The sequence below is a fragment of the Cavia porcellus genome, unplaced genomic scaffold (genome assembly GCF_034190915.1).
Source record: "Cavia porcellus strain 051 isolate PalLab524CR breed Dunkin Hartley unplaced genomic scaffold, mCavPor4.1 scaffold_3, whole genome shotgun sequence".
In the NCBI taxonomy this organism is placed as follows: domain Eukaryota; kingdom Metazoa; phylum Chordata; class Mammalia; order Rodentia; family Caviidae; genus Cavia; species Cavia porcellus.
This window is the reverse complement of record NW_026947486.1, coordinates 18,653,962-18,664,318: the sequence shown is the minus strand read 5'-3', so window position 1 is coordinate 18,664,318 and position 10,357 is coordinate 18,653,962. Positions and strand designations below refer to the sequence as shown.

The window sequence follows — 10,357 nt, the reverse complement described above, 5'->3', positions numbered from 1 at the left end:
TGGTGTATAGGCTCACCTCTGCTCCCCAGTAGCCCCAAGTGAGACTCTGTTAGTCTCACTTCTCTCCAAACTCCTCTACTCAAGAAGTAGTAAAAAAAAAAAAAAAAGAAGTAGGGCCACGAGGTGCCTCAGTTATTATCTAAAGGCCAGCAGGCCTCAGAGGGTGAAGGCCTGCCTGGCTCAGGGCCTCTTATTGTTTTTGCTTCCCAAAGACCTGTTCTTAAAAGACTCTACATTCTCTGAAAGTTTCCATGGCCACCTCTGCCAGTCCTCCCCTTTCTTTTTTTCCCTGCATGAAATGGGGTCATGAACACTCAGGTTGAGGTTAGGTAGTGAGACAGCTTCAGTGATTGCTTGTGCAAATTGAGACAGCCTCTGCCAAGAAGTGAGACTTCATTTCATGACTAAGAGGAAGAGGCTAGACTTTGGGATTGAAATCAGAACTTAGCATCTGGAACAGGTATAGAGATGAGACCTCTAGAGGAGGAATTAGGGAATATAGTGCTGGTGGCAAAAATTGGCATTTATTTGCTGGAAGCAGAAGACCCAACTTGCTTTCTGGGAAGAGTAGTGAAGACCCAGTCTCTGGAGGAAGAGGTTAGAATTTAAGTCTTTGAAGCAAGAGATGAGTCTTCAGTTCTGGAGCTAGTAGTGTAGAGCTAGCCTCTGATGGTGGAACTGGGGAGGCATCATTGGCAGCCTACATTGGAAGTTCTGTCAGGGGAAAGACAGAACTTGGCAGTGTAGTATGAGAAGTCTGGCGTTAATGATGCCTGGCCTGAGAATCTTGGACTCAGTGTCTGATTAAAAGGGTTAATGTCCAGAACTATAAAGAATCTGAGATTTTGCCCTACTTGCAAGCTGAAAAGCTTTCTTGTTTCATGAATGCATGTGGAAGACATGAGATTCTTTGGTCAGAGACGAAGGACTTCACTATTTACTATTCAAATAATGACCAGAGCATCAGCATGATGTTTTTACTGTTTTCCCATGCTTTCAGATCTCAAGAGGGTGATGTAGGGGGGCATAGTGTGAGGAACACGGAGTATGTGGAATTTATTGGTTTCCTATACACATTACAAGCCTTCTTTTCATCTGGAAGATATCATCTCATTTCCCAAGAGAGCTGGCTAAGAAGTTGCCTGTGAAAAGAATACTGAGGTCCTTCCATTTTTGGCATGTCTACCAAGATTGTGCAAAGACTCTCCAAGACCCTGGCAGATTGCCTTTTGGCAAGTCAGGGGGACTAGATGGCCTTTTTCGTTGGTTTGACAGATGTTCTAATTTGGGCATTGACCTTAGAGCTGAGTTTTTAGGTTGACCAGATGTCTTGATTCATTGTCAACTAGATGACTTTTTAAGAAATCTGATTGACTAGGTGGTCACTTAGGCAACACACAAGAAAAGTATGATAGAGTGTAAGGGGTTTCATGTTTGACATTGGGGAGCCTTCTACTGCTGAAGAAAGGGGCCAGAGCTTATGTTCCACTAGATTGGGTTCTCAGATCCAGGGGTATTGGAAAACGCATTAGAGCTATACTGGAGTCATTTCTTGGACATTTGGTCTGATTGCCTTTTCAGAACTCTCCATCATAGCCCCTGGAGTTCCTCAGCCAGTTCGCTAGTATCCTATCTGCCTGCACTGAGTGTGGGCAGGAAATGACCAGGATATGAGGTCACCTAGATGTATTAGGGCCCCATTTGGCTTCAGATCATGACTGGTCTCCTGAAGGTTCACAAATAAAGGACTTTATGCCCTCTTTGGAGCTTTAAGAGACCCTGTGTCAGCCCTGTTGCTCTTTGCCCTCCCTTAATAGAAAAACAGGGTTAAGAAGGAACCAAGTAGAGATCAGGTAGCTTTTAGATTGCAGTGAGTGTTGGGCATGAGGAGCAGGCACTCCTGGGATTTCAGACACACCATGTTCTCTGGAGAATCCCCATGAAAATGTCTTTGAGGTTGGGTTTGAATGCAAACATTTATAAACATTTTATGGAGTCATTTATAACTCTATAACTTTTCCTGGCTTCTGAAATTCTCATCATACATGGATTGAATCCCAATTAACATCTCCAGGCTGAGAACAGAGCTAACGCCAGACTTCTGTTCAAGTTCCAGACTAAACCTTCTGAAGCTTACATGGGACAGAGCTAAATGGACAGACCTAAGTATCACTGCAAAGCCTGTGAAAACAGAATTGACATGGAAACCACATCCACAGAAGACAGAATGGAACCTATGGCCTGAACCTAACCATACAGATTGTCTTCTGAAACAAATATATCATATTCTTCAATAGGATTTAAACAAGACCCAAAGTCTCATAAAATAATATTCCAAATACTATATTCAGAATACAATCCAAAATTAGCATACAGAGAACAAAGAAATGTTTGATTCAAATAGGAAAAGGCAACACAAGGTGCCAACAATGTGATCATATAAATAGATGTCAGAAGAGAGGAAAAAGCCAGTGAACTTGGAGATAGAACAATAAAAATTATTCAATCAGAACAAGAGAAAAAAGATTGAAAAAACTGAATGGCCTCAGGAACCTATAGTACAATGTCTAATATTCAAATAATTGGGGTCTCAGAAAGAGAGGAGTGTGGGGCAGAAAAAAAATTGAAGAAATAAGGGCCCCAAACTTCCCAAATTAGATAAAGACCTACAGATTCAAGAAACTGAATAGCCAAGAGTGGTAGGGAACACCTTTAATCCCAGTACTTGACAAGTGAGACAGGAGGACTTTAAGTTTGATCCCAGCCTGTGAAATTTAGTGAGACTCTGTCTCAAAAGAAAAAAGAAGCTCTAGGAATATATCTCAGTGTAAAGGCCCTGGGTTCAAATCCCAGTCACCTTAATCACACAAACATACCCACTCACTGCAAATATAATGATACGGATAGTTTAAAAGTAAGAGAATGGAGGTCTGGGGATGTGGCTCAGTGATAGAGCATTTGCCTAGCATGCATGAGGATTTGGGTGTCTTTGCTCAGCATCACATGAAAGTATTAAGAAAACTTCTAAGCAAACTAGACTAGAATTGAGGTCCCTTAAACTGACGAGGGCATCCACAAAAACACATATAGCTAACATCTAATGATAAAGAATATATGCTTTTCATTAAGCTGGGGAGCAACATAATGATATCCACTCATATTCTTTCAAGTCAATATAATACCGGTAGGCAGTACAGTAATACAAGAAGAAATAAAAACATACAGATTGGAATGAGAGAAACAAAACTCTCTACTCACAGATAATACAATTGTATATCCAAAGAATCTCAAAGAAGCTACAGAAATGCTATAAGAATAAATGAGTTTAACAAAGTTAAAAAATCAGTCATACATCTATATATAAGCAATTATCAATTGAAAAAATTAAAAATTATAATAGCTCCAAAAGCAAAATTCTTTACAGTATATGTACAAGATCTCTGTACTCAAATCTATGAAATAACTGAAGAAAAATAATTGACAGAAGTAACTGAAGACAAATAATTGGAGAAACATGCCATGTTGGATTAAAAGATTAAAAATAGTAAATTCTTCCAAATTGTTCCACAGATTTAAACAAACTACAGAAACTTCTGGGAAGATGGTGGAGGGGTAAGCAACAGAGAAGACAGCCCCTCTGAGAGTCACTGTCCAGATGCTGAAATATAGCATCGGGAGGAAGACAGGAAGGAAGAAAGTGGGTCCCCTGGAAGAATATGAAGTGTGAAACTGAAGCACAAAAAGAGAGTAAAAAGGAAAAATAAAATGAAGAGGAAAACAGTAGTTGGCTGCACCTTCTCCCTCAGATGGACTTACTGAACTGTTTGAACCTGGGGATGCATGGCCAAGGTGACAGTGACAGCTGGCAACCCCAGAGGTCTCTGTAGAGACACTCAGCAGGGAAGGAGCACTGGATGTGGAGGACTGCACTGGCTGGTGGTGAGTGTAGAGGACTTAAATCTTCCCATGTGGAGAGAGTGATAGGCTGGGAGCCATATTGGAGTTGGCAGGATAAGCTCAAAACTCAAAACTGCTTGCAGCTTCCTCTAGCAGCTCCTAGCTGGGCACAGACCTTTGGAATTGCTTGGACTATGGTGAGCCCAATGAGTCTGGTCTCAGGACAGGCCTGCTGAGGGTATCCACTACTCTGCCATAAAGCAAATGCTGGCTTACGGGGATAGAGTGGCAAGATTCGGGACTCGTCTCCACAGGCTGTCAGGTTTCACTTAGTGAAATGAGAGAGAATCCTGGAAATGGACTATTTCTTTTTCTTTTCCTTTTTCATTTTTAAAAGGCCAACGTGAGGACAGGATCTCAGGGACTGAAGACAGGCTTGCCAAATAGTGACCAGGAAAAGAAAGATTTCTCATAAATAGCAAGGGACCACAAGAAAGCAATCCAGCAGCTGCTAGATGAGACAAAAAAGAATAATATAAAATTTACTGGAGTCATGAACAAGTAGGAGATACCACAAATTACATTAAAAAACGTTCACAGACATCACGACAGAAAACTTTCTTGGTAGAGAAAAAGAATTTGACATGCAGATAAATGAGGCATAGAGAACTCCAACTAGCAATGGTCTTAAAAAATCTACAGCCCGAGCAGGATTCAGACTACAACATGGCTGTAAAGTGCTGTGCTTTCATTCCTCCTGTTCAAAGCAAAGATGTTTCTTAACTATACCTGTCTGCCATGCCTGTGTAGCAGCCAGGGACGCGTGTCTCACACATGGTGAAAAAGAAAATCTACAGCGTGGCATATCATAGTCAAGATTCCAGAAATTCAACACAAGAATAGAATCTTAAAAGCTGTTAGAGGAAAGAAACCAATTACCTATAAAGGAAAGCCAATCAGAATCACAGCTGATTTCCCAGCACAAACTCCTAAGTCAAGAAGAGCTTGGAGGAAGTGCCCCAAGTTCTAAAGGAAAACAACTTCCAACCCAGATTGATGTATCTTGCAAAACTATCTTTCAAAGTTGGTGCAGAAGAAAGATACTTCCATGACACAGATCATCTGAGAAAACTTATGATCACCAAAATAGCACTCTAAAGTTTTCTGAAGGATATTCTAGAAAGAAAAAATAAGAACTACAGATCCATGAACCACAACAGAAGTAATAAACCAGGAAAGAGAAACGATTGGGGGACAGGGTGAGGGTGACAACAACAGGAAAATAACATGACCAGAATGAGTCAATACATATCAGATATAACCATCAATGTTAATGGTTTCATTTCACTAGTCAAGAGACACAGACTGGCCGAATGGATCAAGAAGCAAGATCCAACAACATGCTGCATACAAGAAACACACTTAATTCAAAAGGAAATTCACAGACTGAAAGTCAAAGGATGGAAAACAATACTCCGTGTGGAGTGTCTCCTGAGATCCATGCCAAGTTGGAACTTAGGACCCTGGGAAGCCAAGCAAGCACCTCCCCTCCCTGGTAAGGGAGGCCCCATGGCAGACTGCAGCCCTTCCAGAGGAGAACCAGCAGCAGCTCCTGAGATTCGTGCCATGTTGGAACTGAGGATGCTGTGAAACCAAATGACTATCCTGCCTCCCTGCTAAGCAATAGTGAACCTACTGATACATGACCTAGAGTCAAATATCCCACTTCCCCTATCCTCCTTCTTCCCCCACCCCGCCCATTAGCAAATGGGAATCAGAAATCTGAGCGTCTCCTGGGTGGTTGACCATAGCAAATAAGGGGGACTTCCTTCTACCATTTCTTTGAAGGCAAATATTTTTATTACTGTGTTGTTCTTTTCTGATTAATGGTACTGCTCTATTCAATATTCTGTTTTGATAAGTTCTACAGTGTTCGATATTTCATCTCATTTTGATACACGTGATTGAAAGAACAACTATTATAAAGATAACAAAATATACTGTGATACCTATTACTGTTATCCCGGTAACCTGCTGTGAAGTTCTGTACCAATTTCACTGTAAGACCTTAGTTGGCTTTATTCTGATTTGTTCTGTTGTATACTTTCAAAATAAAATTAAAAAAAAAAAAAAACAATACTCCGTGTGACAGGAATCCAGAAAAAAACAAGGGTAGATATTAGATTTGAAGAAAAGCTGATTTTCAAGCCAAGACGACTAAGAGATAGAAAGAAGGTCACTACATTCTCATAAAGGGCACAATCCAAGAGGAAGAGATAATAATCATAACTATATATACAACAAATACCAGTGCTCCCATCTATATCAAGCAATTACTAATAGACATGAAAAATCAAATAAGCCTAATACAATTGTATTGAGAGACCTCAATACTCAACTGTCACAACAAGACAGATCAACTAGACAAAAAAAATCAATAATAAAATATTAGAACTAAATCAGACTTTTGAAAAAATGGACCTAATAACTGTCTATGGAGTGTCCCAACCCACTACATCAGAATACACATTCTTCTCAGCTGCACATGGGATAATCTCCAAAATAGACCATATACTGGCTCACTTAACACACTTAAGTAAATGCCAAGGAATTGAAATTATCCCATGCATACTATCAGACCACAGTGCAATGGAACTGGAAATTCATACCAAATGAAACTATGAGAATTTCATGAACATACGGAAATTAAGTAACACCCTACTGAACAACCAGTGGCCACAGATGGAAGTAAAGAGGAAATCAGACAGTTCTCACAGTTGAATAATAATTACAACATACCAGAACTTGTGGGACACAATGAAAGTAGTCACAAGAGGGAAATTTATAGCAGTAAATACCCATATCAGGAAAACAGAGCAAGCACATATAAACAACTTAATGTTCAACCTCAAACTTCTAGAGAAAGACGAGCAGGCTAAACTAAAAGCTCATACAAGAGAGGAAATTACAAACATCAGAGCAGAAACTAACACACAGGAGACTAAAAAGCAACACAAAAAATCAGTGTATCAAATTTTGAAAATGAAATAAAATTGGCAAAACCTTAGCCAACTATATCAAAAAAGGAAAGAAAAGACTCAAATCCATGCAATTAGGAGTGTAAAGGGTGAAATCACAGCAGACTGCAGAAATCCTGAAAAGCATCTATACCCAGTTTGAAAACTTGTATTCTATTAAGATAGAAAATACAGAAGAAATGGACAGATTCCTGGACACATATGAATTACCTAAGCTGAATCAAGAAGATATAAAATTTCTAAATAACCCAGTATCAACACATGAAATCAAAGATGTAATTAAAAACTTAGCAACAGAGAAAAGCCCAGAACCTGACAGGTTCACTGCTGAATTCTATAAGAAATTTAAAGAAGACCTAACACCATTATTTCTTTTTCAAATTCTTTAATGAAATTGAGCGGGAAGTAATACTTCCAAAATCATTCCTGAAAGCAAGCATTACCCTGATACCAAAAACAGAGAAGGAACCAACTAAGAAAGAGAATTACAGGCCAATCTCCCTAATGAACACTGATGCAAAAAGTCCTCAATAAGATATTGGCAAACAGACTGCAGCCAATTGTCACAAAGATCACTATGATTACTATGATCAAGTGGAATTCATCCCAGGGATGTAGGGATGGTTCAACATACATAAATCCATAAGTGTAATACACCATATTAACAGAGTCAAGGACAAAACTCATATGAGCATTTCAATAGTTGCAGAAAAATCTGACAAAGGCCAGCACCCATTCATGAAAAAATTGGAATAGATGGTCTTTATCTTAACCTAATAAAAGCCATCTATGACAAACCAACAGCCAACATCATACTAAATGGACAACAATTAAAAGCTTTCACCCTAAAATCAGGAAGAAGACAAAGATGTCCACTGTCTCCATCCTTATTCAATAATAGTCCTGGAAACTTTAGCTAGAACAGTTAGACAAGAAAAAGAAGTAAAAGGAATAAAGATAGGAAAGGAAGACGTTAAATCATTGTTATTTGCCGATGACATGATACTCCACTTAGAAGACCCCAAAACTCCACCAAAAGACATTTAGATTTAATAAGCAAATTCAGTAATGTAGCTGGCTACAAAGTCAATGCTCAAAAATCAATAGCCTTCTTGTATATGAGCAACAAATTCACTGAGAGAGGAATCAGGGAAATAATACCTTTTACAATAGCATGCAAAAAAATGAACTACCTAGGAGTCAATCTAACAAAGGAGGTAAAAGACTTCTCCCTTGAAAACTACAGTGATCTGAAAAAGGAGATTGAAGAGGATATTAGAAAATGGAGGGATATCTCCTGCTCTTGGGTAGGAAGAAGCATACAGTGAAATGGCCATACTTTCAACACTGTCATACAGATTCAATGCAATCCCAATCAAAATTCCAATAGTATACCTCACAGGGTTATAGAAAACAATCTGAAAATTTATCTGGAACCAGAAGAGACCTAGAATAGCAAAGGCAATCCTGTGCAACAAAGAGAAGACAGGGAACATCACAATCTCAGATTTGAAATTATACTATAAATCTACTGTGATAAAAACAGTGTGGTACTGGCCCAAAGCAAAACAAACAAACAAGACCCGAGGATAAATGGAACAGATTAGAAGATGCAGAAACAACTCCAGACACGCTAAGCCTTCTTCTCTTTGACAAAGATGTTCAACACATTCAGTGGAAGAAATATAAGCTCTTTCATAAACGGTGCTGGAAAGACTGACTCTACACATGCCGATGATGATTAAAACTGGACCTGTATCTTTCACCATGCACAAAGATAAAATCAGAATGGATCAAAGATGTTAATATTAAAACAAAAATATTAAATCTGCTGGACAATTGAGTAGGTAAAACTGTTGAAGACATTGGTGTAGGAAAGACTGAACAAAACTCAGATTGCACAGGAAGTGTCACAAATAATCAACAACTGGAATCTCATCCTACTGAAAATCTTTTTCACAGCAAGAGAAACCACCAACAGAGTGAACAGACAACGCACAACGTGGGAGAAAAATTTTGCCAGCTGTTCCTCAAACAAAGGATTACTATGGAGAACATATCAAGAACTAAAAAAAAAAAAAAAATCAGTCCTCCCAGATTTAAAGACCCAATCCAAAAATGGCCATTTGAGATGAATACACAGTTCTCAGAGGAAGAAATACAAACAGCAAAGTTGTTGTCTAGACAATTGAATGCAGATGTCTTGTGCTCTGGGTGAATGATTTTGGGATGACAATTTAGAAGGAATGTACCATTTTTGCTCCTGATTAATATGTTTTGAAATTTTGTTGTAGTTTTTTTCCTTTTTATTCTTGAAATAAAATGGATTTGGAAAAATAAAGAAATTACAATTAAAATTGTAGTAAGATTTTTAATAGATATAATCAATCTGATTCTAAAATTTATAATAGGAACCCAGAGTGGTGACGTACACCTTTAGTTCTAGTACTCAGGGAAATCAAGATAAGAGGATTGAAATTTTGAGTCCATAGTGGGCAACTTAGTGATACGTTATCTCTTAAATCAAAAATAAAAAATCTGGGGATATAGCTCACTGTACAGACCCTAAGCTGGTTTCAATAGTCAGTTCAGTACTGAACAAAAATAAACAGAAATAAAAATAAAATTTATAATGGAGCTAATTTGTAGCACAGTGGTATGTATAATATTATAAATTTCTGAAAGAGTTTTCTGCACGGTTAGTAGACAGAATATAAAGTAAAGTGGTCTTTATTTTAAGAAAGAGGAGAGAAATGAAAGGATTTTGCCCTGGAGGGGATGCTGTAGTGGTGGGAGGCTGGAAGGTGAAAGGTCACCTTCCCTGCCCCTAAGCAATTTACCTGTGGCGCGAAATGAATTCCAATGGGCTACCTGTGCATCAGTAATGCCCCTTAGGCTCCACCCCACACCTAAGCTATATGTATGCCCCCACACCATGAGTCTGGCAGAGAGAAAGCCAGACCTCAGTGGTTGAGAAGTTCTCTCTCCGCATTCTTAAAATAAAGGCCACTTTACTTTATAGTCTGTCTTCTAACCGTGCTAAAAACTCTTTCAATTCCTGAGTTTAATACCCAGCACAGAAAAATAAAATAACATGAAAAATAAATAAAACTGAAGGCCAAAAGAACAGCTAAATAATTTTGAAAAATAACAAAATTGGAAAAATTACACTACCCAACTTTGAGGCTATTTTATAGTAACAGAAAGCAGAACAGGCATTCCGAGTAGACAAAGGAAAAGATTACAGTGGGACTAAAGGAAGATTTTATCAGTACTTGTTATGGCTTGTATCTAGATGTTCCCCCAACGCCTCATGTGGTTATTGGTGGGGCTTTCCTGAGGTAGCTGGATCTAGGCTGTATGATACTCGGATTAAGCAACCCCCGCCCCGGTGTGGGTGGTACTGCTCAAAAAGCAGGTAG

General features: G+C 38.8%; 1 non-coding gene across 1 annotated transcript; it reads left to right on the top strand.

The window, feature by feature from the left end:
- Positions 1–4,602: 4,602 nt before the first annotated feature.
- Positions 4,603–4,733, top strand: LOC111754758 (small nucleolar RNA SNORA63). Its single transcript, XR_002789427.1, has one exon. It is a non-coding gene; the product is annotated as a small nucleolar RNA SNORA63 (small nucleolar RNA).
- Positions 4,734–10,357: the final 5,624 nt, after the last annotated feature.